This window comes from Bicyclus anynana, chromosome 1 (assembly GCF_947172395.1).
Source record: "Bicyclus anynana chromosome 1, ilBicAnyn1.1, whole genome shotgun sequence".
NCBI lineage: Eukaryota > Metazoa > Arthropoda > Insecta > Lepidoptera > Nymphalidae > Bicyclus > Bicyclus anynana.
Window position 1 is genome coordinate 6300995 of NC_069083.1, and position 24736 is coordinate 6325730.

Below are 24736 nucleotides of genomic sequence, written 5' to 3' on the forward strand. Positions count from 1 at the left end.
CCTCAAAACCTATTTAACGATTTCTCAATGAAAGTTTTATTTATAACTAGCCAGTCCTAAGACCATATTCCCAGCTCGGGTAGAAACTTCTTTATAAATCGGCTTAGAAGTTGTGGTAGCCTTTTCAGTGGTAAGTACTATGTTGGAACCAATCAATAGATACGACTGAAGTTAAGCTGAACCCCATAGCTTTACGCCATTTCATCGTAGATTACCATTGCTTAACATTAAATGAGATTGCAGTCAAGAGCTTTCTAGTCATTAAACATAAAGACTGTCGGCAATCAATCGTCTTCTTTACAAGATAAACAAAGACTTGAGTTGGCCCATCTGTAAAGGCTTTTTCCTTTGTTGAATGTGTCTCAAAATGTAAATAGCGCAGATGGCTTATGAATCTTTCGCTCGGAACATCTTATAATAATTAGTATTGGAACGGAATAGCTTTCAAGTGTTCTCCAATAACAAAAGCGGGCTTTAAAGGGATTCGTGCAAAGAATGCTCCTACGGTTTATACTAAAGATATTTCAATGATATCACCTCGTTGGGTTTATGGAAAAGCTTTTTATGTGTATCCGGTTATATTAGTAGTACCTACTTGTGAAGGTACGGTAGGTACTTCAGAACATTATGAATAGAGCCTTACACCTGGGTTTTGAGAATAGGTATTTAAACGTGTTGAGAATTATATTTTGTTTTTTTTTTTTTAATTTTCCTTATTATTTTATTACAGATCCAACGTCTTTAATACAAAAAGATTCCGGACAATTTATTTGTATTATATCTACTTCCAAATTAATTAAGTACCTATACCTATCTGTACTTACTTATACATATAATAAAGCTGAAAAGTTTGTTTATTTTAACGCGCTAATCTCAGGATCTACTGGTACGATTTAAAAAATTCTTTCATTGTTACACACCCATTTATCGAGGAAGGTTATAAGCTATATATTATCCCCGTATTGCTACAGGGACGGGAACCACGCGGGTAAAACCACGCGGCGTCAGCTAGTCTATTCTATAATATTTCCACTGACTTTGCTATTCACTTCACGCAGACGAAGTCAAAGATGATAGTTAGTTTTAAATAATTTACAAAGAAACAAGATTCGGCGAACATCGAAGGACTAATTATAAAATGTGTTTTTCTGGTCCATAATAGAAACATAACTTAATTAAATTTTCTTTTATCGCAGTTTACTTACTAATTAGCATTCACAAATTAAACGGCACATAAATCATTCTTTGAACACGAATGATAAAAGTAAACTAATCGTAATTAAAATCTGGATAGCGTAGCTTGTTTGTACAACAAAGGTAATATTCCGTGGAATTCGCTTTCTAGAACAAACGAATTGTAAACGGCGTACTTACGTTATTTAAATGTACACTGTAGCAACATAACAATGGTGTAACAATATCATTCAGTGGGGCAAAGTCTTGGCGGTGTTCCCACATTTGCCACATGGTACGCATTAAAACCTATCTTCAGTACCGTCCAATCCAGTATTCAATAAATCCGGATTACAGCAAAGGCGCATTGATATATGAACGCACTCGGGTTTTTTAAACAGTTTTAAGTCAAAAGAAACAAGGTTCACTTTATTGCAAGCCGTTGTTCTCGAGGAAGTGCGTGTTATTGCAGCTCTCAGCTACCCGCTGCGTCGTTGGAAGCACCCGTACGTTTTTTGTGACAGACCAACCGACTGCCATAAATAATAGGCAGGGGTCGAAGCTTTGTAATAAATTCGATGCTCTTTTGGTAGAGTAGCGATTGAATTATGGTGATGCGTTAAGCCAGCTCTGTTGGAATCTATTTTCTTTTCATTGAGCTAAGCTCTTGTACATTTGTATCATTGATTATTTCTCCTAAGTCACGTACTGCTATTTAGATTCACTACAATGGTATTTGTTCGTTTTATACTCCATCCTGTGCGGAGTAGCGTATCGGGTTACGTGTATCCCGGCCATTTGAAAAAGACAACACGCAGATGGTACGTCCGTATTGGTTTTCTCTTAAAACAGAAGACTTTTAAATCTTACGGGACCGTCAATATTGTCTTGTAAATAAACGAATGTATCTGTTCGGCTTCTAACTAAGATGGATTATCGCGGGTCGGACGAAGCTGCAAAGAGAAAACTTTGTGTACGATACAAATGTTTTAAAATTCTCTCTATTTTGCCTCTAAATAAAAAGGCTATAACATTTTTACTTTACAGAGCACATAGTGAATAAATTTAACTTTATAGGTTTACATAACTTAGTGGCTATCGGTGAAATTCGGTGGAGGTAAAATTGGTGTGTAAAAATAGATATTTTTATGTGTTACACAAAAACCATAGTAGGTAACTATAAAGTTTGCTACTATACTGTTTATACTAGATATAGAATTGTATTTAAACACAATACTTAACCGGCAATAAATAATGACATTCTATAGAACGAGCGAGACAAAGTTCCTATAGGATGGTTGTATTTTTAAACAATATATATGTACTCTCACAGCAATTCTTCGGCCGTGGTTAGTTACCACCCTACTGGCAAAGACATTTAGTTTTTCGGTACGATGTCGTGTAGAAACCGAAAGGAGTATGGATTTTCATCCTCCTTCTAACAAGTTAGCCCGCTTCCTTAGACTGCCTCATCACTTACCATCAGGTGAGATTGTAGTCAAGAGCTAACTTGTAAAGAATAAAAAAAAAAAAAAAATCCACCTGCGTTCATTAACTCCAGACGCCGAATCAATGTGCTTCCGGCAAGTTGAGAATATCTTCGATATGCTTCGGTAACATTAAAGGACCTCTATTTTAATACTTGTCACCGCTCGTCGTGAGCGAGTGTAGAGTTACCAGGGAGGCAGCGCGGCCGGGCGGTGTCCGACTCGCTAGTGGCCTCTCAAATTACCCCCGGATAAGTCAATCATTGGAAACGTCCACGTTTGCCCAAAATAAAACGTTCGAAAGTTGCGTGTGGCGTGCGCTGCCGGCATAATGCGTTGCGACAGCCGACATGTTTTGTGCGAGAAAATAAAATTGATGGCGCGGGGACCGCTTCAGATTTAAATAGCTCACTATTCGTGTTAAAGCTAAACGCTTTTGTCTATTTTATGAGCGGCGTCATGTCTGACGGCCGCTTTTTGTTCACTTTCCCGTGTAACATATTAGTTTCGCGACGTGTGCCCGGCGCACGGAAATTGCCTCGTCACAAAGGACGGAGTCCACTGCCCTTTATTAAAACGATTGCCGCTCCAACTTGTTTAACAGTTAAACTGTTGAAAGGAAGTAATTGGACAAGTGTTAGCGCAGTCGAAACCGTCGGCGGCGCTCAATTTCCTGCCCGTCGGTAGTCTTCGGGCAAATAGCTCTTTGCAAATCAAACAAGGGACCGCCGGCGAGTCCACATATCAACTTCGTAGTGTTTCTCAGCTTTAGAGACGTTTTAGACGAGCCGCCCTCCGGCCGCGACCGCAGAGCCGAGTCAATTACATAGTTCAACAACTCGGCCCTTATAACTTTCACGGGCTACCGCCGGAATACAGAAAAGGGTATCTGTTTTCAATACGGCCGGCGCGATGCGATTGACCCTTCGGAGTGTCCGCATTGACTTTTAAATTACTAATCCCGCGGGAGCAAACAGAAACACAGCCTCGGGCCGCGCTTGTTTACACGGTCGAGTGCACTCGCATATCTTCATTAGCCGCCGAGCGCCGACTTGCTTGCTTGCTCAGCACTCGGGCGGCCATTCCGACGAAAGCTCAAGCTATCCAGGGCCTCTTGACACACATCCTTCATTTCCATTGTGATACTTCCTCGTTCCCCGCGACTGGAGTCTCCACACATGTGGTTAATTAAATACCGTGCACAAACAAACGCTTGTATCACAAAAGTGTTTAATTAATAATAATTATCAATTCGGCAGCGCTTTCATTTGTTCTTTTAATGTTTCGTAGTACAACGGTCTTAATTAATTACGTTAAAAAGCTCAACTAGCGCCACCGCGTGCATACAGTCGATAAGATCTCGCTTCGATAAACAGTGGCAATATAAATCGTTGCCCGGAAATAATTGAAACAAGGGAACTTTCAGATAGAATAGGGACCTATTAATGTTTATCTAAACATCGGAATAAGAACGCGTCGGTCGGTAGAACGGGGCAGGCGCCCGTTGGGAATCACCCATGCGCGTCTATTTCGAACGATGGCTCTATATACCCCGGAGTTTTTACGTCAAACACAGTCCACCCTTTCATGGCGAATGAATTACTTAATTTTTCCACGTTAAACGGGCTCGCGGTAGTACGGATGTCGAAATAAATTAGCCGGTATAGAATTATGAATGCGGAAAAATTGAAAAGGTTGAAAATTTCTATGGACGCAATAGAACGTGAACTAGTTCAACTATTACCCTCAATAATAATTTATTCAGCGGTGTGTGAGTGCATTCGTATCCGCGGTATAAAAATGTTTTCATTTTTTTGTATTGTTATCAATAATATGCTACCACATGTTTTGGGTTTATAATACGTAATTACATAGATACAGGGTGTGTCTTATATATTAGTTATAAGATATTACACCAACAGTAATAATTCTTTTTTTTATTCATTAGAAAGCAGGCATATAAAAGGTTGTAGCTTAGATATAATAAGACCCTGATACTTTCTTCTAAGATGATTACCAATTTGATACCAATTTAGAGATAAGTAGAAAAAATATAAATTGTGGAAGTTGATATACTTACCTATACATTTAACTAACAAACCCGTAATACAGACATTACCTACCTGTTTAAATGTCTTGGAACCGGAACATTGATTTCATGGTATGCAATGAAAGTTCTCAAGATTATCATCAAAAAATTCTCGTTTACACTTGTTAAATGTATGAAAAAAATATTTTGTCTTCCTTTGTTTCTTTCCAAAATTTTTCACACTTAGTTCTAGTATCTAAGTTTATTTTTAATTTTCCAAAGATTTGGTTAGTAGTATAATGTTTACAGTCATTCTTGTCTTATAAACGGTGACTTAGGTATTCAACTTTGTTTTATATACGAGTATAATATAATAGATTCTATTTATACTTACAACTAAAAATAAATGTATTTTTCAGTTTGGGTCTCATAAAAACTTACGGATATCCAACGGACTAAATAAATTACCCACAAAACAATATTATGATAACGTTATGGCAAGCAAACTTGGCGGAAAGTTCAAAGTAAACACGAGTGGAACACACTCGCCGCCGAATGTATTATCAAAAGGAGAATAGATATTAATTACACACGCGCCATAACAATTAGAACCCCTTTTTATGTCACGAAGCATTATACGACCGGAATGGAAAACATTAAACGTTATTAATGTGCTGTATTATGTGTTCCTGTTTAAAGTATTGTGCGACTCCGTAGTACACTGATTCAAAAAGAAAAACCATTATTTATTAAAACCAGCGTTGTTGATTCTAACATCACGAAAGCAGAAGTCCTGCCAAGTTTTAAAGTATCATCAATCACTAATAGCGCTATTTTTTTCTATTTAGGTTGATTTTTAAAATATCAATCTATACTAATATTATAAAACTGAAGTTTATTTGTTTGTTTGAACGCGGTAATCTCAGGAACTACTGGTCCGATTTGAAAAATTCTTTCTGTGTTTGATAGCCCATTTTTCGAGGAAGGCTATAGGCTTATATTATCCCCGTATTCCTACGGGAACGGGAACCATGCAGGTAAAACTGCGCGGCGTCAGCTAGTAGCTAATAATAATAATTTATTTATTACTAATTCTTAAACAATTTAAACATTTAGATAGATGTGACAATTTTTAATGTGGTTGGTCCTTGGTGCCTAAAAAAAAAAATTATTTCCTGTACTATATTATGTTAGGCAACATCGGCCTCCCTTATTAGCATGATAATTATGTCGAGATATAACAGCGTATGTCTAGTTCATGTGGCACAAAGAAATACAATATACAGGTATAATTGAAATAGTTTAATATCCAAACGGGATCCTTATTCATGCAGTTGTTCACGCTACGAGGTCTGAATCAGTTTGGTTTATGCGGCACTACTGTATCCCCTCTCCCTTTAGCCACAGCAGTCATCATAAACCCAACCAACTAAACCCTGGCTGGATGCATGCTTAAGAACATGGTAATTAGAAATCTTTACAAGAGACCTTTAACGACCAGGTTAATAATGATGTCAGCTCAAAGTCCAGTAAATAAATCGTTTTCTCTCTAGTACGCCTTACTACGAATTTAACCTTTTTTTTAAATGTAAAAGCATTCTCCACCGCTCCACTGGTTATTAATGAGACGAAATTGTTATTAACGGCTATTGATATGTACAAAAAAAATCTATTTAAGAATGTTAAACAGCCGTGACGAATTTTAACTCGCTTCGCCAGTTTGGCTTTTGTTATCCGAATAATAGATGATGTTTATGTTTGGGTGAACCTTTTTCTAATCCCAAAAAAATTATACTCCCCCATACCTGTGTAAAATCATCCATCACGGTTCATAACTAGAAATTATTACCCGACTTTTATTGCGCTTCTTGGAAGCTGTGTAATAAAAATAAATAGAGGCTGACATTTTTATTTGCAAAACATTGTATACGAAAACTCTATTATTATCTACAACCCTCGTTAAAAATATAAATGAAGTATTATGTCACTCGGACAATAACGCGGGCTGCTGGAAAAAATAATGACTCTGTTAATGAAATTCTGTTACCGACTTTATTTATGCATACGAACTTAGTTGGGACCGGATAATTAAAAGTGGATACTTTATTCGGACGTTTTATAAAGGTAACTAGGCCTTAACGTCTAGTATATAGGGCGTCGAATCCCTCAGCAAATTACCTAGATAAGATGGTTTTGGTCCCATCCATATGCAGATTAGAGCATGGATTCTTGTCACCGCCTTACGATACGTTTCATGGAGCATACATTTGACCGCACAAGTACTTTCACGAAATTGATTTCTATGCTATTTAACATAAAGTTTATATTGCAACGGAGTGGTAGAGGAACAAGCTGGCCCTTTTGGAGTCGACGGAGGAATTATCATTGTTTAACATGCGTTGTGCTTGGGGTGGAATTCATGTAAATTTGAATTAGGCTCAATACGCTTTATATACAAGTACGTATCTAACTATCTACATCTACACTTGAAACGTATTCCAGTCTTGAAAAGGAAAATGCAAGGCTTTGAAGGGTAAAATAATTTTATACAAATAAATAAAATTTAAGTGTGTACTATTTGTAATTTTGAAATAAACATTTGCTTTGCATATGAAAGTTTACGTAACCCTAAATATATATTTTTAAAACGTTTCTTAGTCTGTCTCTCTGTTGCGGTTTAATCTCTGAAACGGCTGAATAGATTTAAGTTTCGATGATTAAGCTGATAATCATAATGTAAAGTGTAACTTCTATTTTTTTTACATTCTACGCGGTTCAACTAGCTTGTAACAGCTTATATAGTATTAGCTTTCAGATACTGAAAATACAAATATTCGCTGAAATACATGGAGTTAGAATTGGCTGGTAGGAGGCTTCCACCGTGGCTAGTTACCACCCTACCGGCACAGGCGTATCATCAAGCGATTTAGCGCTCCGGTACGATGTCGTGTAGAAACCGAAAGGGGTGTGAATTTCAATCCTTCTCCTAACAAGTTAGACCACTTCCATCTTAGATTGCATCACTTACCTTCAGGTGATATTGTAGTCAAGGGATAACTTGTTAATAATAAAAAAGGAATAGGAACATATGGTTTCTAATAAATTTAACTAGGGAACTCTGGAAAGGGCGCCAATATCCTCGCTTCTATAAGCTGACTAGGCACCGCCTGTATAACAATGGATGCTAAATTTATTGTTATGCAGATTTTTATGAAAAATGGTGACATTATGTTAGTATTATATTATGGAAAACAAGATTTCCTTCCCGGGCACTGAGCCAGTTTACATAATAATTTGGCTTGCATTCAAAGAAAATCCAACGATACAAACTCTACTTTATCAAAGTTTGCATGCGAATTAAGGAATAATCTAGTTATTGTGAGAACTTGTAGAATGTGTTTTTTTATATTTTTTAAAAGCAATATTATCTTCTATTATTATTTTACCTACCTAGGTATTTAATGTTTTTTGATACAATAGGTATGAGGAATAAACATTTTCTAGGTAAACGCGCTCCAACTTAGACAAGCGCAAGTCTATATTGCATAAGAAATGGAATTTTTTCTATATGCTACGGAAAGGGAGATTAAGCTCTTGGATGCTGCTACATCAACAATTTATTAAAGCGGCCTTTAACTGCCGATTTTACTCCACATATAAGCCGTTCGCAATAGCAATAATTACGGGAGCTGCTGACGTGTCAAATAGGTAACTTAACAAAATGTCACTGATTTCCATTTTTAGATTTACGATTTCATACCCGCGCAGCCTTTCCCCCTGTCGCCCGCATATCATGGGAGTGTTATCAACGAACTTGCCAGACTATAACTTTCCAGCTTTCGAGCTTCGTTAACATACAGTACTCGTAATTTATTAAATTACTTGTAAAAACAAAAAAATATTTTTATAAGTACTTTTATTTTCTATATAGTAATATAATGTTCAAATATATACGAATAGTTTGCTCTCAAATAAACGTGCATATCATTAGAATAACAAGAGGCGAACGAGTGTGTGGTCCCGTTCCGATATTCAATGTGTATTTCTTTTTTGTTTCGGCTCACTAGATTGTTAGGGATACGTATTCCTTTAGATGCATGCAAGAGCTGGATTTTCATTTTAATGGTTTTTGAATTTCTATTCATAGGTTCGTGTTTAGGTGCGCGAGGTTTTTAATGTAATGTATTTGTGTTTATACTAAATATATTCATATGGGGAATATATTTGGGAGGTTAAGCAATGGTGGTAAACTTCTTTTCAAATGAGGTTTGATTTAGAAAAAAGAGATACCAAAATATCGAATCCTAATACGCAGGTGAACTGATTGCATTACTAACTGGATGTATTTGTATAATACTAGCGGAGGCCCGCGACTTCGTCCGCCCTCAGACCTCCTTGATCCGACCCTACTAACTAATACTACTAACTACTAACTATAAACTACCTCCCTGCCAAATTTCAACTTTGTACATCAAACAGTTTTCGAGATTTCGAGAAGATAGTCAATCAATCAATTATGCATCTAATTGTTATTATATTTAGTAAAATTGATAGATTTTATGTAGATTGGGTAACATTTATATATATTTGTACATATTGAGTAACTTACAAAATGTAAAAGAAAACATTTGCTGCATTTATTTTACCTGTTAGTAAACGAATATCAAAAACACTACGGAACCTTTTCACACAAGACCATTTCACAGCTGTCCTTATAATCGTATTCATTAAATGATTTTTTATTCGTTACAAACATCAGCTACAAGATGGGAAGTTGTGGGTCATTTAAGTCATTATAACCATTAGAGAGGCTCGAATTACTGGCCGGCCTCTATTAATCCAGTTTTATTAACTAAAAAATAATAGTCCGAATATTTTGAACACGTATCGTGTCTGCCATGTTTTATTTATTAATAACGACTTAATAATATCGAATGATTCAAATGTGTAATAAATTACTCATGCAATGTTAGCTTCACGAACTTTTGATCATGGATCATTCGGTTTCGATATAATAATAGTCTGCAGTGATTTAACTTCTATTTAATCCAAATCTGTGAACCCAAAATGTGAATATTAATTGGAAATCAGTCAAAAGATAAACGCATTATCGTATTTTTAACCGACTTCCAAAAATGAACAGGTTCTACGTTTTTTTTGACTTTTCTTTTTAAGATAGCTCATAGGTAAGATGTTTTTGCTTTTTAGTTTAGGTTACTTTTTGAGTTGGAAGTCGGTTGAATTTTGTTTATTAAATTTTTTATTTATACTGCGCTTGATTACAATCCATTATCAATGGATGAAACAGTGATTAGGTCGACGTTGGGATACCCTTGCCTAAGAGATCATAATCACTCTTGATTAAAAAGTTTAGTGTATCAAATCATGCTTAGCAAGGACGGGCATTTGAGGGTTTTGTCAACCAAAAAGTTAGAAATAAAAACAGTGTTGATTATTTTATTACAAAAAAGCTTTTTAATCAGAGAATTTCGAAGATCTACGTAATTCTTATCGATATTTTAATATAAAAGCTCACCGACTTTACAGGTCAGGTTTATGTTTTATAGCATTTGCGTTTAACACTATTTTTATGTAGATACGTCCCATAAATTCTAATATAGCATGCTTATTTTTTATGTGAATACTTAATTAATTAAACGAGTTTAATGGCAAAGTGAATGTGCTTAGTTTAATTTACGGTTCATCATACGCTATTTAGAGCACGTAGTACTGTAAAGAAACCTACATTACTTGTGGTGAATATGAAGAAATTCTAAAAAATCCTTTTTGCTTTAGTTTTTATTATAGAGCTTGTTTGTGGAAGTACCTACTACCGCTATGCTTATTTCTACCTAGCATTGCTGTGTGTTTTAGAGGGCTATTCTGTGACAATGCTTTGTGTAACTTGCAAGTACGAGTTTCGAATTTACATCTATCGTTCTCTTTCTATAGTATCGTGTTAGAAAGAGATAGAGGTAAATTCCAAATCGCACTAGGGAGTTATACAAAACATCATTACAGAACAGTCCTGCTGATCTGAAAGGCATGGGTGCCGGCGTAATTACAGTCAAATGAGGCTTAGCATCTACGCTTTCGGTTGTTGGACAATGGGCGGCACTAGCAGGAAATGTTTTTGCATGTCCTGTGAAGGATGTTTATAGGTGATAGTTTGCCATTTATCATCAGGCGGTCTATAGGTACGTCGATTAGGTACTTAGTATAAAAAAATATTCTAATTATATCGTCACCAAAACTAATACCTATTATTACAAAGAGGCCTTAAACTGGATACCAATTATAAGAAAAATTAAAATTATATTTTCAAAATAGATATAATACAATATGGTTTTATTTTATGGATGTAAATGTTAGAAAATGGTACATTATAATTATGCTTGTTCGTCACCCATACTTATATTAGGTATAATTGCGAATGAGTTTGTTTGTTCGTTACACTTATATGATCAAACTACTAAAAAACTTTTCACCCATGGCAAGCTACATTATTAGCCAGTATATTCCGTGACAATACGGGTATAAAGTATACCTTACGCGCATTCTCATGGACATAGACTACGCTGAACGGAGCGTCCGCTATTAGATTTATACTGAATTCCTATACTAATAAGTATTCTGTGACTGAACGCCAACTGTCTATTACTACATAGTTAACACTCTATCTACAAAGCAAACCAGGAAGTGAACTAAGGGCCCGTATCACTGACGCTATTCACATTTGTATGGTAATGTATTTGAGCCTAGCTAACCACACATTGTAATGCGTCTTTGATATCTATATATACACGGGCCTCACATTCACTGATAAATTTAAAAAGTAAAAGATTGTAAACAATTGCCAGGTAATCTCAAACTATAAAAAATTAAGTTAAAAAAATTACTCTGTATCAAAGTCTGTCAATAGGAAACAATATAACTTTTAGTATAGTACATGGAATGAGCCGTGATAGCCCAGTGGATATGACCTCTGCCTCTGAATTCGGAGGGTGTGGGTTCGAATCCGGTCCGGGGCATGCACCTCCAACTTTTCAATTGAGTGCATTTTAAGAAATTAAACATCACGTGTCTTAAACGGTGAAGGAAAACATCGTGAGGAAACTTGCATACCAGAGAATTATCTTAATTCTCTGCGTGTGTGAAGTCTGCCAATTCGCATTGGGCCAGCGTGGTGGACTATTGGCCTAACCCCTCTCACTTTGAGAGGAGATTCGAGCTCAGCAGTGAGCCGAATATGGGTTGATAACGAACGAACATGGAATGAGGGTTCGAAATATATCGATATTAATTAATAAAAGTTAAGGATTTCGTAGAAAACTTAATTTAAAAATTATGTATTTTATCAATTTTTTCAAACGCTGTCGTCCTTTTTGTGATGACACAATATTACTTGACGTCCTAAAGGAATAAACGTCAATCTAATAACATAGTTACAAATAATTTTGACAAACACTAAACCATTTGGCTAAGGTTTAGTGTTTACGTGACGTCATAAAACAACAAACTATAGACCATTAAAGTACCAAAATTAAAGTATACTAACTTTTGTATATGTAGCTACCCACAAACTTACATGCATGTCGACATCATTGAAATATTTAAACAATAGTCATTTTAATCACGAGGAGGATGCCGTTTGTGCCGGTCACTCCATGTTGGTATTGAGTATCGTTAACATGATGACAGGAGAATATTTAAAAGTCATGTGTAATTTCAAATATAGAATGATGTGTTCCAGAACTTCTTCAAATTCTCCACAATAATTTTATCGCATCTCTGTTGTCAAATTATTTGTGTATAATTTAATTTTACAACTAACTGTGCGTCAGCGGTTTCAGCGTAAAATTATCGTATACTAGCGGACGCCCGCGACTTCGTCCGCATGGAATTCACTTTTCACCAATCCCACGGGAACCATAGATTTTTCCGGGATGAAAGTAGCCTATGTGTTAAGATAAAAGACCTTAGACCTCCTGGCCGTAGGGAATCCAACCCTGTCGCAAAATCCGTTCTTAGCGGACCTTCAAGCTATAAACTACCTCTCTGCCATATTCCATCGTGATGACATTTCGCGTTTAACAGCCTGTAGCCTTCCTTAATTGTTTGTTGCCATCTAATACAAATAATTCTTTCAACGAAAGAACTCTTCGGCTTCAAGATTTTGACTCCAACAAAATTCAGTATTATTATCTAAAAGAATTGATTTCCATTTTATAAGCATGATATATTAATTTTTTTTTTTTTAATTTAATTAATACCTTTATAATTAACGCGCTTATGCCATCAATTCATCCCTTTTATAGGGTCTGATTTATTTAAAATTGAACTCGCAAACTGTTGACGCCAGATTTCGAAGCTTGTTATTTTCAAACAAATTGGATATGCTATTGAAGCGATTTTGTATTTGAGGATTCATTATCCAAACAAAAGTGTATGGAAAGCGTAGGTTTCATACAATGAGTGCGGAATCTATGTACGGGAGCATACAACATACGTACGTATAAATAAGTACATGTATGTTTAAGTATTCATCGTACAATGAACCAGTTTTTATTTTTATGGGATCTACCAAAATATTCATTAGAAACAGATTATGTCCTACGGATTCGGCAAGTTTTCGTGAAGAAGATTAATCACTTATCTACACTTATCCATTTTGGTATCAGGGGCATTGCATTACAAATTTTTACCGATTACTTGACTAACCGCACTCAACAAGTTAAGATAAGTAACCACCTCAGTGATGAAGTTAACCTGACCTTTGGTGTACCACAGGGCAGCATCCTAGGCCCTACCCTGTTTCTTATCTACATGAACAATCTATGTCTTTTACCCATTTCGAAAGGTAAAATTGTGTCATATGCTGACGACACAGTCCTATTGTTAACGGGTGATACCTGGGAGGATGCCTTGACGAACACAGAAAAGGCCCTACGACAGGTGTCTAATTGGCTGTCGACAAATGTCTTAAGTTTAAATACTGGGAAAACTAAATTTCTAGCGTTCCATACTTCTTCTCGTACACTACCTCAATCTCAAAATTTAAATATCAAAATTCATAGCTGTAAGAATCCAATTGAAAATCCCAGTTCTTGTTCCTGCCCAGCTGTCGAATATGTTCATGACATAAAATACCTAGGTGTACAGATTGATAGTACTTTATCTTGGAACTTACACATTTGTAACATTACTGCAAAAGCTAGAAAACTGATCCATATTTTCCGTAAGCTGAGAACTTCTGCTGACAAATCTACACTTTTAACCGTTTACTATGCTCTTGCGCAATCCATACTTGGTTACTGTATCACTGTTTGGGGGGGTAGCTCTAAGACATCTATGTTGCGTATCGAGAGATCCCAAAGGGCCATCTTAAAAGTCATGACTCACAAGCCCTACAGATATTCTACTCAAGAGTTATACAAGGATTGTAATGTGCTTACAGTTCGTCAACTTTATATTCTGCAGACTGTTTTACGAAAACACTCAACACTAGCTTTTCATAATAATCTAAACAAAAGAAGATCTGACATAGTATGTCACGCTACCAAACACAGAACACAAGTTGCTCGGAGGCATTTCTATATTTCTAGTTCCAGAATTTATAACAAGTTAAACAGAATCATTAACATCTATCCTCTTACCATCAAACAGTGTAAAACTTGTTTAACAAAATGGTTGCAGACCCGCTCTTATGAGCAAACAGAAGAATTACTCCAAATTCTAAGATAATCTGAATCGCTTTATCAAACCGTCTACATAATATATAGGACTATAGATATATCAAGAGGCTGACTGCTAGCATCATCATTGTAGTGTATAGTTATGTAAATGTAAAATCATAAATCACATACACACACCCGCAAACACACATACACACACACACACAATCACACACACACATAATCACACACACATAATTACACACACACACACACAATTGCACACACACAAATACTAACGTACAAGGGCATAATTTTATGATAATATTTATAGGATTGGATTGTATATATAGTAGGGAAGTTCCAGCTTTCTGAGATACAGTTTCTAACTAGTTCAGATAGCTGGGGCACTCACAAAAATTTGGTAGTAATATTTAATATCTTTCTATTTGTATTTTATGTGTCATGATTTCCTTTTTTGTGTTTTGCCAAATAAAATCTTTCTTCTTTCCATGACAAAATTACTGCTTCAATAGCGCAGTGGTAAAGGTCCCCGCCCGCTGGTTTATTGTCATCGCTATCAACCTATATTCCGCTCACTGCTGAGCTTGAGTCTCCTCTCAGAATGAGAGGGCTTAGGTCAATAGCTCCGCAAATCCACCACGCTGGCCCAATGCGGATTGGCAGACTTCACACACGCAGAGAATTAAGAAAGTTCTCTGGTATGCAGGTTTCCTCACGATGTTTTCCTTCACCGTTTGAGACACGTGATATTTAATTTCTTAAATTATTGTCATACCCACTCCTAAAATAGTATTATCCGACTAGTTGGAGGGGAATGGTAATATTGGTCAAATTTAAAAAGATATGGCAAATATTCTTAAAAAAAAAGAAAAAACTATTGTTTGTTAACGAACTTATCCGAGAGTAAGCGATGATACATTCTCAATAAGTGGTTGCCGAGGCCTTTGGCTATAGCAGAATGAAGCCAAAATATAAATTTTATATTCCCAATCCTTAAGAAGACACACATAACGCTTTTACGTATTAGGCTAAAAAATTGTCGGGATATTTATAACAGATATGAAGTCAATAACCTTTTTTTTTTTTCCTGCCAGTCAGTACGGAACCGCTTTGCATTTCTTCGTACTGACTTTCTATTTATCTATTTATAATTTCTCGCTTTCCTTTTTTTCTGCCCGTTCTCATTCCTCTCTCCTGATCATGATTGCTCTGAGCATCTGAGAGTATTTCCTCCATTCTTCCACGTCTACTAGCATGCGTGCAATAAGGTTTTGCGCAACCACGCTGCCCCTTGGCCCCTGGGCCGCTGTTCTTAGGTCAGCGCAGCCCGCACACATGAAGTCAATAACCTAACCTACTAGTAAAACCTACGCAAACATTAGCTTAGTAAGCAGGATTAAAACAATTTTTTTCGCAAGTATTATTTGCAAAATCATAGCTCATATCTCGGCTAATGGAAATCACTCGGAACAAAGCCGATACACGCTAACATAACTATAATTGACCAAAACAATACGGCAGTGGTAATAGAATTACTAAGTAATTTCCATCGGGGGCCATCAATCATGCGTAGGATACGATCTTATCTGAAATGAAACTCATCATTTATAGATCTGACCGTCGGCACTGGTAGAATATTATTAATAGATATCTATCCGGTCAACCGAATCTTGCGAGTACAATCTTTGTTTGTCGGTACCTTGGTACTCGTACTATCGAAAGCTAACAAATTATAGAGTCAGTGTTCCACATACTCGTGGTGTGTAATAAGTGAAATCAGACATTTCATTAACTGACTACCAGATAGTGCTACTTAATTCTTAACCCATAATTTTGGTACCAAATGCAACGGTATCAAGTGTATTTACTTTATCTCAATATACAAAAAGGTACGAGACTGTAATTGAGTATTCTGTAACATTTCGAGATCACAATTAAAGAGAGGAGCAATGGATGGGGCTGCCTTAGGTTTCCCTTAATTGTTTTCCAATAATGACTCGCCGAGTTCACCATAATTAAGTACTTTGCAAAGCTCCCAAACTACTTTTTAATACGTAACAAGCATTTGGAAGTTCTCGCTCTTTGTCAAACTATACTGAACTGGAGTACATTAATTAACGAACTGCTGGTTGTGAGATAACTTTAGTTCATTTATATCTATCACGCCGATTGCGTCTCGAATGCGCTTCCTATGTAAATGCTCGATAAGAAGTGATCGATTTATTTAAATGATAAAATATTTCCATTTCGAAAGTGGCACGACGATCGAACATTTGATACGGCACATAATTCACAGCATAATATTCATAACTCGTCTTTATTTTATACTGTATTTAAAATACATACTTATTAATCGAAAAAAAAACGTAGCTAAGTATAAAATTATGAGAACATTAACAACCATAGACAGAAGCTAATATTGATAAGTATGAAGATAAACGAGTGTTCAAAGCAATCTTTTGAATAAAAGATTTAAACGATAAACTTTTGATTGGTGTCTCATATTTTAATTCCAGATGTTGAACAAAAGCTTTCCGATGCGATAACATGAACAGTCGTCCTAAGTGGCAGTTATGAAGCTCTAAAACGTTACGACACCGTATTAACGGCTAATAATTCGTCCAGCAACGATTACGAAACGTCACTGTCCGGACATTCCGTAAGATGCAAGATTAGCGATTCTGACAGCAGCGATAAGTTAAAAACTTTTTTCTTGTATTACGATAATCACACAGAAAGGCTTTGATAGTCCCAAGATGAGAGTTGAAGATACAAAAACCTTGTCAATATTACAGTACTAACTTAAGTAACGTAACAAGATTGTAGACTTCGTTGTCTGATAATGAATGTATTTTGTTACAGTTTGTATGAACCGTCTTATTGCTCGATTTATGTTACATTCCGTAAAAAAATTAGATTCCAATCTAAAATATAGTTAGATTTAAATTAACAAAAAATAATATTTTCGATACCTATTAAGTAAGTACCTAGTGTTATGTATTCTGTTGTGTTTGTTGTTTTGAAGGTTAAAACAAATTACCTATGTCATAGGATATTTTCAGTATAGATTACAATTCCATTCAGCTTTTAGCATAGAGTATGTTAGATAAAGTTACGCAACATTTAAATATAAAATATGTTCCCATCTATACTATAATATTATAAAGCTGAAGAGTTTGTTTGATTGTTTTTTTGTTTGATTTAACTAATCTCAAGGACTACTGGTCCGATTTGAGAAATTCTTTCAGTGTTAGATAGCCCATTTATCGAGGAAGTTATACTATCCTCATATTTCTACGGGAACAAGAACCACGCGAGTGAAACCGCGCGGCGTCAGCTAGTAAAGTAACTAAACGTGAATTGATATTATTATTACAACCGACTACATAGTTTCAATAATAACTAACAAGATAATACTTTAAAATACTTATTTAAGTTATTGTAATCCCATAATCGCTTAACTGCCACGTACATCTAACAATTTACATAACACCTCATAGCCAGTTTGCTTATATTAATAAGTTTACATACCCGAGTGCACTCGACTGAGCATTCAAACAGACTTGTAGACGGACTATACCACTCAAAGGTGTTTTGCTTATCACCCTTATTGTTAATAACATAGGGACTATATTTGTAAACGCCTGTGATTCTTCTCTTAAATATATTCAGCAGGTGTCCACAACATTAACATACAATTTTAACAGGCCTACAATAACTCCCTCTAGCTGCAGATCCGGTGTGTTCACTTTTAAATACCCAGTTTATAAGTTGGACCATGGTATGAACGAGATCCCTGAATATTTATATCTGTTTTTGAATAATTATAGTTAAGGAAATCTCTATGATACATAACATACAATTGATAATTTCAAAAGCAAAAAACAGGTTAGGAATACAAAATTAGGTGCATAAATAATAGTCCTGTAAACTATTTATTTCGTTTACTTACGAATATATCACTTTTAGTTAAGTACCTACTTTTTTACGTTTTACTATAATTAGGAATGTATTTGTGTGTACTGTAAACTTTAATAAATTTCTAAACTTGCTGATAACTAAAACGTTGAAATATAAATAAATGCTTATTATTCTTTTCTTATGCATTTTACTTTCAATAACTTGAAAAGTTTAAGCTTCTGATTTTCTCGGAAAATATGTAAAATATTATTATTTTGAGCCGTGATAGCCCAGGGGATATGACCTCTGTCTCCGATTCCGGAGGGTGTGGATTCGAATCCGGTCCGGGGCATGCACCTCCAACTTTTCAGTTATATGCATTTTAAGAAATTAAATATCAACGGTGAAGGAAAAACATCCCGAGGAAACCTGCATACCAGAGAATTTTCTTAATTCTCTGCGTGTGTGAAGTCTGCCAATCCCCATTGGGCCTACGTGGTGGACTGAGGATCTAAGGATCTCATTCTCAGAGGAGACTCAAGCAGCAGCAGAGAGCCGAATATGGGTTGATAATGATTATTATTTTTAGTTTAGCAATTGTAGACTATTTATTGGTCCATTTCACGTCATAATAGCACAATAAACAAATACTTCACAATTTAAGTAGGTACACATTGTTACATTTCTTATAAATAAATTCATTTATAATACATCAATGCCAATGAAATGATGTTATCATCATATACTATAGAAGACGATTGTTCTCAATTCCTCATAAATATTATTCAATGTGATATCACTCCCCGGTTACAGATGGTTAAATATACCACATCCATCTCATAATTAATTCTGTCGAGATGCTAAGTCGTGCGTAGAGCGAAATGAATTCTTTTATACCAATGTTTCCTGTCTGGAATGAATACAGCAAATTAGCCCCAATCTTACATAATATAATGGGACAGGCGTTAAACGTTCCAAAGAATAGATGCGACAGTTGGACAAGACATCGTATATAATTACATAATGGAATGCAAGTGGGATGTGTGTGTTGAGGTGTATTATTTTGTACTAGTATCAGTATTCAGAATGTCGTGTGCTAAGTGGGTTGTAATTTCATCATTATCAACCTATTTTAACGGTCCATGCTCTATACTTATAGGAGAGGGAATATGGAGCTTAGACCCACCACGCTTGCTTTAATACGGATTGGAAGACATACTAGGAAGACCAGTATTAGATGTTAATAACATTGATCGCGACGGACGGCTTAAAGTGTTTTTGGAGGTGTAACAACAACAACAACTCTAAGATTTTTTGAATGAAAATTTCTTTTTAAAAAAGAAAAGCTTAAAAAAAGCTTTTAAAATTAAAAAAAGAAAAGCTCAGTTTTGTATTAGCCGATTCAGTAATCGAACCCAGGGCTTTTTTATTCTTTACAAGTTTGCCCTTGACTACAATCTCACCTGATGGTAAGTGATGATGCAATCTAAGATGGAAACGGGCTAACTTGTTAGGAGGAGGATGAATATCCACACCCCTTTCGGTTTCTACACGACATCGTACCAGAACGCTAAATCGTTTGGCGGTACGTCTTTGTCGGTAGGGTGGTAACTAGCCACGGCCGAAGCCTCCCACCAGCCAGAACTTGACCATAAAGATTGGCCCAGCTGGGGATCGAACCTAAGACCTCCGTCATGTATGTCCACCGCGCATACCACTGCGCCACGGATACCGTCAAGGGTATTGTGATACCTCAGACCAATTATTGTATAGGACCTGCCTCGCTAGACGTAACTTTTCTGTCAAACTATATGATCAACGATCTAATACGATTATAGAAACTGTCTCTATAGTATCGATGTTAAATAGTTGTAATCGTGTTCGTCGGTTAAAGAGCTCCGTAAAAATACCTTTTTGTGTAATTGAATTGTGTAAAAAACGGGCAAAAACTTCTAGTTTAGTATAAGATATATACCAAATCTAAGCTCGTTTTCTTCAGAAAATGACAGACAATTTTGTTCGTGACTATGAGTGCGATACAGGTCCTTCTATAATTGGTCTGAGCGTGATACGAACCCACGCGAACTTACTTTACTTACTGCATAACCAACAGTACCTACTGTAGATGCGATTACTAGACGCGTTTAAAAATTCTTACACAATTAAAAAGTTGCTATATACTTTGTATGCTTCTGCCTACGAGTCGTGATGGCTTAATATAAAATGTTGGGTAAACAACCTACAAAGCATATTACAAACGTAGACCACCCCAAGTCGGCCCGGGGCTGCACCGCCTACATTCGTTTCGTGACTTGCGCTGCCTATTGCTACAACAATGCTCGCTCCCGGAAGCGGGCGGCTCACTAAAGTTAGGATTTATACATAACAGTAGAATAAGTTGCTTTAGAATTATAAAACTATTTATTTTATAGTCCAGGATCTAAAAATATAGACGAGCTTTCGAAATTTGAATCATTATTGCAGTCTCTCGAACATCTATATGCTAATACTAGCTGACGCCGCGTGGTTTCACCCGCGTTGTTCCGTTCCCGTAGGAATACGGGTATAAAATATAGTCTATAGCCTTCCTCGATAAATGGGCTATCTAACACTGAAAGAATTTTTCAAATCGGACCAGTAGTTCCTGAGATTAGCGCGTTCAATCAAACAAACAAACTCTTCAGCTTTATAATATTAGTATAGATATAAAGCTGAAGTTACCTAGGTACCTAACCCTAAAATTTTATTTTCCACCAATTTCTTCATATATAAAAAATATATATGAATTATCTTTCGTTTGGACAGGACAACGTTCAGCGAGCTTATGAGAATAAAAGTGATTGTATATTTCTCACTACATCACTAATCGTTTGCAACAAACCTATCACCAACACCCACAAAGTATATAAATAAGCGTGAAAGTATTAAACTTATTACATCGTCCAAATCAAATTAGGAACTTAATGATAAAAAGGCGTACACATATCACACTGGTGTCCCAATCTTTTATTGCGCCACACCGCATATTTAACCAATGGTTGGGCCAACACGTTTGACCAACAATCTCATAGTTAACAGTATGTTTTTCTTAAATTCTGCCTACTAGCTGAATGAACATTATAGGTCAAGGAATATATTTACAGAAAAATTTAGACGTCAGACGAATTTAAAGTCTACTTAATTGACTTTTATTTTTATTTAGAATCACAAACCAATAGAAATGGGATACGATGATAATGATAGTTTACTTTACAGTTAATTTAAGTTATGTACAATTATAATGTTTACCTAAATGATTATGATTTTACATACATACATTACATGTAGACTTATGATTAGCATTAACAAAAAATGTAGTTACTACGTTCGTTTATTTTACCTCTGCCCCATCCTCTAAATTACTGTTATCATAAAAGGAATTTTCGTATTTTAAACACGGTTAATGAATCCATTATTAATACTTACAATCACAATCAAAATACTTAATGATACTTTTAGATATCAATGACTTCATTTAAAAAATTGGTTAAAACGTTGGCCAAACTCGTCAACCAACTATTTGACAAGTTGGCCAAACTCGTCAACCAACTATTTGACAAGTTGGCCAACTTCGTACACCGTGTTATCCGGTTATGAAGTTTATTATTTTGGGGACGACTTTTATTGTGCTGTAAATATTTTACTCAGCGATAAGAGGCAGCCCAAGATAAAACAAATTGATTGGCCCATAGACACCGAGATCGAGGAAGGTTTATGTTGTACGTGGGAGAGTTAATTGAAACGATGAGATTGTGCGAAGGGCGTACCACATAGGTACGTGGATATCGATATTTAATATCCTATTTAGGAGTCTAATGTATAATTATAAGAGATAAACCGTCACGAATCGGTATGCCCACATTACATTTGAAATGCATGTATGTTATTTGAATACATTAGAGATATCTGACGTAGTATTGTACAACGAATTATTTGTTTATTTTACTATTTAAAAAAAGTTTTAAAAAATTTGGGCGTCAACGAAACTTGAGATTTTTCATGATTTCGTGCTTAATTTTCTTCACTATTAGGCGTAGGTATGTATTATAGATGTAAAATTAATAAATTTTATCCATATTTGTCATAAAGTATCAATTATATAATCGATATTTGGTCATTACATTAAGGTACTTTCTAACATCATGACATACGAGCCGTGATAGCCCAGTGGATATGACCTCTGCCTCCGATTCCGGAGGGTGTGGGTTCGAATTCGGTGCATGCACCTCCAACTTTTCAGTTGTGTGCATTTTAAGAAATTAAATATTACGTGTCTCAATCGGTGAAGGAAAACATCGTGAGGAAACCTGCATACCAGAGAATTATCTTAATTCTCTGCGTGTGTGAAGTCCGCATTGGGCCAGTATAGTGGACTATTGGCCTTACCCCTCTCATTCTGAGAGGAGACTCGAGCTCAGCAGTGATCCGAATATGGGTTGACGACTTTCTAACATAAAACTCTTCCTTTTCCAGTTTGTATATTAGAAGATTTATTTCGAAAATACAAATAAAACACCATTCGCGCTGTAGGTACTACGTGACATACGCAATTTATTTAGCAGTTGATAAACCTAATGATCTTAAAATCTGCAGCTGTCAACTGACTTCGGAGCTAAAAAGGCAGCAGTGATATAAAGTCGACAAGCATAAAGTAAAATCAATACAATTATATACGGTTAGCCAACGCAACGATTCAGTTCGAGATAACCAAGGCACGACTCCTACACGCGAATCATAAATGTATCTAAGAAATGTACATTAACATCGCATTACGAATTCCCCTTTTCGGGAGAGTATCTTTTTATTGAGATTTAATTAAGCGGCGGAAGCTGGTAGCATTAGGAGCGCGTGCGTTGAGATTACTTCAGTTGCCCCATATTGTAGTACCGCCACACATTAAGATAATTGAATCACGAGTCCCGTATTTAAAAACCTTAAAACAATTTAGCTTTTGAGATTTATTAGAAACGAGCGGACGTCCACGACTTCGTCTGCGTGGAATTCAGATTTTTAAAACCCGCTACTTTTAAAAATAACCTATGTGTTAATCCAGAGTAAAACTTATTTTTTATTTCATTCCCGTATTTAAAAACCTTCAAACGCACCATGTAGCTTGAGATTTATTAGAGACTAATGGACGTTCGCGACTTCGTCTGCGTGGAATTCAGATTTTTAAAACCCGCTACTTTTAAAAATAGCCTAAATGTTAATCCAGAGTAAAACCTATTTTCATTCCAAATTTTAGCCAAATCGCTTCGCAAAACTGCAGCGCAAAGAAGGAACAAAAATACACACTGACACACAAACTTACGCATTGATAATATTAGTGTGATAAGACACGGAGTCGGCTGAAATCCTAGACTAGACCTCTTGGCGTTCAGCAGTAGGATACTATCTCTCGTTGTTCAAATACTTGGTGAGACTTTTCGCTTAGTTTTATAAGATACGCATATTTTACTTCTAAGGATAGTCTAACATACCTTTTTAGATCAAAACGTTTTCACTAACTTTCGCTGTCTTTTGTACCTACCTGAAAAGAGAAAATAGAAATTAGTACACTTACATAGAATAAAATATGTGTAACTATTTTGCACAAATAATATTGAATAATATTTGCAAACTATTAATTTAGTTGAATATTGTAAAGAACAATAATTCTTGCAAATAAATGATTATTATTATATCATTATTAGAAAAAGACGTTGCTTTGCGCAATTTCTTTATGAATAGATTTGTCAACTTCAAAGAGTCAACATCTGACGTTACAATCAAATCAAGTAATTACCTAAATGAACAATATGTAGTAAGAATACGATATTTTTAACCATTTTATTAATCTATATGCCATGTTTCTTCAGATCGGTTAAGCGAGAAATAGGTTTATACTTTAGTCTCAGTTTTTTCTCAAAATAAATGGCAACCCTACGTATTGTTAATAGTAAGCCATATTAAATGTGCCTTAACCCTTCTAGAACGCTATCGAGCATCTTATGTATTATTCAAAGGAGATTAACGGCGCTTCGAGCATGCCGCTCAGAAATTTTCTTCATACTGATATTAAAACAATAATTTCAAGAATACAAATTCCATTTATGCCCGTATGGAACGCCACCGGAGCGTATTGGAATAATATTATTGAAGTGTCTTGATTATGATTAATTATACGCGGAGTTGATTTTGGAAGCCAACATTAATTGCTCTAATTATATTATATTCTCTAAGTAATTCATTACTGCTTAAATTTAATTATTACCATTAGTTCGGTACGCCACGTATAACTTCAATGGTGAACATAATTATTGAATACTAGCGGACGCCTGCGACTTCGTCCGCGTGGAATTTAGTTTTTCACAAATCCCTCGGGAACCATGGATTTTTCCGGAATAAAAAATAGCCTATGGCTATGTTAA

At 35.7% G+C, this 24736-nt stretch overlaps 1 protein-coding gene across 7 annotated transcripts in view; it reads right to left on the bottom strand.

Annotated features, from left to right (window-relative positions):
- LOC112052131 (tsukushi) overlaps positions 1–24736 on the bottom strand; it is a 115846-nt gene that overhangs the window by 62288 nt on the left and 28822 nt on the right. Inside the window, exon 2 of one of the 7 annotated variants that reach the window (XM_052882365.1) lies at positions 23807–23856. The exons of the other annotated variants lie outside the window; for them this stretch is intronic. The gene's annotated coding sequence lies outside the window, so the exon portion shown is untranslated. The remainder of the gene's footprint in view (positions 1–23806; positions 23857–24736) is intronic. 7 annotated transcript variants of the gene reach the window in all.